At 38.4% G+C, this 5,208-nt stretch overlaps 2 pseudogenes; both read left to right on the plus strand.

Moving 5' to 3' along the window:
• LOC106344669 overlaps nucleotides 1–799 on the plus strand; it is a 7,214-nt pseudogene extending 6,415 nt beyond the window's left edge.
• Nucleotides 800–2,003: 1,204 nt separating this feature from the next.
• On the plus strand, nucleotides 2,004–3,087 carry LOC106344670 (annotated as a pseudogene).
• Nucleotides 3,088–5,208: the final 2,121 nt, after the last annotated feature.

The following is a 5,208-nucleotide window of genomic DNA, read 5'->3' on the forward strand; positions in this document are numbered from 1 at the left end:
GTTATACCTCGTTGGTATTCTTCCGTAAGCAATCTCGTGTTCGGATCCAAATGAGGTCGATCGATCCAAGAACGAAAATAATTTGAAGAAGACATGTTTTTTATGAATCAAATTCGTGTGTAAAGAGAGTAAGAGGGAGGATGAAGATATGGAGTGAATGAAGAGGAAGAGGGGTGCTTGTATTTATAGTTGAAATCCTGCCGACAGACCGAGGAAATTCCGACGGAATTCCGACGGAAACGGCTAGTTCGTCGGAATTTCCTCGGAATTTTTAAAATCCCTCAACGGCTATCTAACGGCTATAATATATCCTCGAAATTCATCGGTTTTTTCCGAGGAATACATTTTCCTCGGTATTCCATAAGAATATTCCGACGGATTAATATTTCCTCGGAATTCCGTCGGTATATTCCGAGGAAACCAAATTTTGTGTTTCCTCGGAATATCCTCGGAAATTCCTCGGGATATTCCGAAGATTTTTTTTTCCGTCGGAATGTCCGTCAGAATACCGCTGTTTTCTTGTAGTGATCAAAGCTTTAATAACATGATTTGTGAAAGCAAATTGAGATCTCCTGTGGTTTTCAAGGGTATTACTGATGATGGTGAGCTTGCTTTTGCACCATATTTGTTGTCAGAATCTTACTGTATTCTATATTTCGATCCTAGTAGAAATAGTACAAGGGAAGCCTTGTTTGAAGGAGTTGAGGGTGAGATTAGACGCTGTTGTGGAATTGCTACCAGCAATATGTACATTATGGATGTTTTCCCAAATCACATCCAGAGTGTCGTGTATTTGTAAAGCAGGGCACTCTCTTGCTCAATGCTATTCATATTTTTTTTTTGTTTTGATGACCGTGGGGTTCCCAGGCGGTAAGCCCAGACTAATCCCCACGAGGCCTTCCATCCGGGCACGCACGGTTATAGGCGGGAAGGTGGCCAAGGCGACTCGAACCCAGGGCGGGCACTCCAGTCGGAGTTCCAATACCACTAGATCAAGAGCTCTTGGTTAAATAAAGCAGGGCACTCTCTTGCTCAATGCTATTCCTATATTTTCTTGTGTTCCTTTTCATTGACAATTATTTTTATGAAAATTATATTATTGGCTTATGTGTGTTTTCTTGTGATTTTTGTTTTGATTATTCCTTCATTCCCACTAAACTACCCTACTAAAAGGAGCCAAACTCTTAGTTTTGAGAAGAAAAAAAGACCTCACTAGGGATGACAAAAAAAAAAGATGACAAAAAAAAAGGACCTCATCACTAGGAAACACATGGAAATAAATCATATAAGAACGACAGAACCATGTGGAATTCTGTTTTTAAGCATCACAAGTTTATTTGTAAATCTTACAATATTGGGAGCTGAAGAATCATGAAGAGTAATAATCAAAGATAGTCTTAGGCATTGCTAGTGTTCATTATGAGCTTTGATGCCCGACTGAAGGCTAGCCTTAGTTGTTACTTGTTACTAAGTGTCTCTTTGATGATGTTGATCTCTATATTTTGGAAGAAGCAGATGGAAACGAATGGACTTCAGCTTGCGTTGGTTTCTCTAAAGAGAATCTTGCGTTACTCTGAATCCACTGCCTCACCAATTTCTTTTGTGAAATATATTTTATTTTTAAAAATCTATATATTTTAAAACTTATAGATATATACTTTTTTTTATTTAAGTTGTTTCATAAAATATGGAAAAAAAATTGTTATATATAATTATATATATATATATATATATATATATAAAGGAAAAGGAAATAAAATTAAAAACTTAACTAGAAATTTATCAAGCAGAAAAGAAAAAGAAATAATCTTAGTAATGTCAATTATGTGTAATTTACAATTCTTTAAGGATATGTTTGTAATTATGTTCAATTTAATTTACAATTCTTTAAGGTTATGGTATCTTTATCGGTTTTCCCAAGTCGAATATCGTATATCGTGCGGGCCTATAAGGAATTATATACATTGAACCCTAAGTAGAAACGATTCAAGTCATTGAGAAGAATGAGGATTTTCAGGAAAAAAGTATCGTTGAGATGGATTAACAAGAGAAGACGAGAGAGATCATTCGGACATGACAAATCGCAAACAAAACATATCCCTCTTGATCTAACCATGGAGATACTCTCAAGACTTCCTGTGAAATCAATCGTGGGGTTTGGTTGTGTCTCGAAGCTATGGTCTACTTTAACCAGACATCAGAGTTTTATCAACTTGTTCGCATCTCGGTCATCTTCAGGGCAACCACGTCTTCTGGTCACCTTCTCAACATGTTATAAGAAATATGGTATATCGTTTCCTCAGGACCAAAATCCTGACGGCTCTTATCCTCCCTTCTACAGTTTCCAAATTAAAACAGTAGTTATATGAGATATGTTCGATCCAAGAGCGTTGAGGGATTGATTTTACTACCCGGATTCAAAATTTGGAACCCAACCTTGAGGCAGTTTTCAGCCTTACCACATCCGAGTCAAGATTGTGAGTGTTATTTAGGATACGATCCATTGGAGGGTAAACACAAAGTTCTCTGCATAGTAGATAAAGAATATTCCGAGGAGTTGCAAGTTCTTACATTGGGAGCTCAAGAGTCATGGAGAGTAATTACCAAAGGTATCCCTATGCATTTCCCAACTGGAGGACTTGGGCGATGTTTCAATGGAATTCTGTATTATGAAGCTCGTCTTCTTGGTGATGATAAAAATATAATAATGAGCTTTGATGTCAGATCTGAAAGTTTAGTCCGATAAAATATCCGGAGGGTCTGATGCTTGATATAATACAGGGAAGGCTAGCCATGGTTGCTTTTTGTTCTTTTTCAAATATTGTTGATCTCTACATTTTGAAGGATGAAGATGGACACGAATGGACGCATCAACGCTTTCTTAACATATTTGGTAAAAGCAAACTAAGGCTGGAACCTGTATATTTCAAGGGTATTACTGATGATGGTGAACTTGTTTTTGCACCAAATACATTTCCGGAGCCGTATTATATCATATATTTCGATCCGAGGAAAAATAGTACTAGAGAAGCTTTATTTCAAGGAGTTAAAGGTGAGATTAGACCCGTCTTGGACCTTAGGCCATGATTATCGGCGTCCCAAAGGAGATATCTTAGCATTAATCGGATTTTAATTAAATGAAAAACATGCAATTAAAACTGGGACGGTCTTAGTTAAGATTTTTTCGGTGGCGTCCTAAGGAGACACGTGCCGTGTCGCGAATGGCCGAAAAAAAAGGGTAGGGCGAAATCGATTTGGGAACGAGAAACACTTTCCTCGTCGGATCTCTCTTCTCTCTCGATCTCTCTTCTCTATCGTTCTCTCCTCTTCTCTCCTGATCTCTCGGTTCTCTCTTCTATCTCGAAATCTCGATATCTCGACGGTGCTCTCGCGACGGTTCTCTCGACGGTGCTCTCTCGACGGTTCTCTCGAGGATTCTCTCCTCTCTCGATCTCTCCTCTTCTCTCCCGATCTCTCGGTTCTCTCTTCTCTCCCGATCTTTCGACATTCGACGGTTTTCTCTTCTCTCTCAATCTTTCCTCTTCTCTCCCGATCTCTCGACATTCGACGGTTCTCTCTCGATATTCGACGGTTCTCTCTCGACTCTCGACGGTTCTCTCTCGACTCTCGACGGTTCTCTCTCGACTCAACAGCGTTTCTCTCTCGACTCAACAGCGTATTCCTCGATTCGAAGTTGAAGAGGGTAGCTGTTCCTCCTCCGTATTGAGTCTTTGCATGTATTAGGATTTCGATCGCCTTGTAGAATTAGGGATTTCAAAAATCTATAATCGGCTTTCTAGTCTGTGAGAGTGTGAGAGAGTGTGCTTATTTGATGAAAGTGATATGTGTTTCGGAAATCAATACTAATTTGAAGAAACTGAATTTTTTTTTTCGTTTGATTCTGAGTCTTTTGTTAGGTGTGGTTCATCTGCAATTACCGGGAAAGGAAACAACTCTAAGTAAGAACAATCATTTCGTCCAAAGTTGAAGGTAATTGACTTTCTCTTCAGCTCTCAAAGTAATCTTGTTCGTATAATGACATGATAGTAATCTAGTTTGTATTCTTGAAATAACTCTCTAGTTTGTTTGCAACCAAATCGTCTAGACTTGGACTCTTGTTTCTGTAATGAACTATGCTAGTTTGTATACCTTTATTGCTAGTTTGCCATGTTTGAAATGAAAGGCTAGTTTGATTGCGACCAAGTCTATTATGTAAATGTCATCATTAACGGTTACTTAATGCACTTGCAAAGCTGGTTGTGTAATGTGTAATAACTGAGATGTACTTTGGTAGTTAAGTCATTATGGTTATGTTAATTAAAATTTCATCTATTAAACCGAGCTTCTAGGAGATAATTTTTTCTCCATCATCTTCTTTCTCTTCTCTTCTCGGGTCCCTTCTCTCTTCTTACTGCTATGAATCCATTGAATCCGTATAGCCAGTCCTCTGGTTATATGGGCCTTCTTCACGGTCAACATGAAAGTGTTCTCCCTGAAAACTCTCCTTATGAGAGTTTTCATTCTGGATCTTCAGAAATCCCTCAATTCAGTTCTCAACAATGTGAGGCTCAAACTCCACCTACAGACATATCCGTGGAGCGTGGGAAGAGACACAAATGGACCCCATCGGATGACGAAATAATTAACGGAAACGCTCTGGAATTCAATTTCCATGTCAACGGAAGGGAGTACCATTTGGCTTACTATCTCGCCGATGGTATTTATCCGAAATGGGCTACTTTTATTCAATATATCCGACTCCCACAAGGTCCAAAACATTGTTTATTTGCTAAAAACCAAGAAGCCGTGCGAAAAGATGTTGAGCGTGCCTTCGGAGTCCTGCAAGCTAGATTCGCGGTTGTTAGAAATCCATCTAATTTGTGGGATAAAAACAAAATAGGAAATATTATGAGAGCATGTATCATACTCCATAATATGATTGTCGAATATGAACGAGATTCCTACACTAACGCTTCAGAATTTCAACAAGGAGAAGATGTGGATCCCACTTTTGTAGTCAAACGGACTACAAATCTCGGTACTACAAAGGGACGTCGAGCAGAAGTTCGGGATACAGAAGACCATCAACAATTAAAAAAAGATTTGATAGAAAATATATGGGCTAAATTTGGACATTTCCCGAATATCTACAATGTTTAAGTTTCTATGAATTCAATAAAATGTTTGTTTGCTTTTTTTAATGTTCGT

This window comes from Brassica oleracea, chromosome C5 (genome assembly GCF_000695525.1).
Source record: "Brassica oleracea var. oleracea cultivar TO1000 chromosome C5, BOL, whole genome shotgun sequence".
Lineage (NCBI taxonomy): Eukaryota > Viridiplantae > Streptophyta > Magnoliopsida > Brassicales > Brassicaceae > Brassica > Brassica oleracea.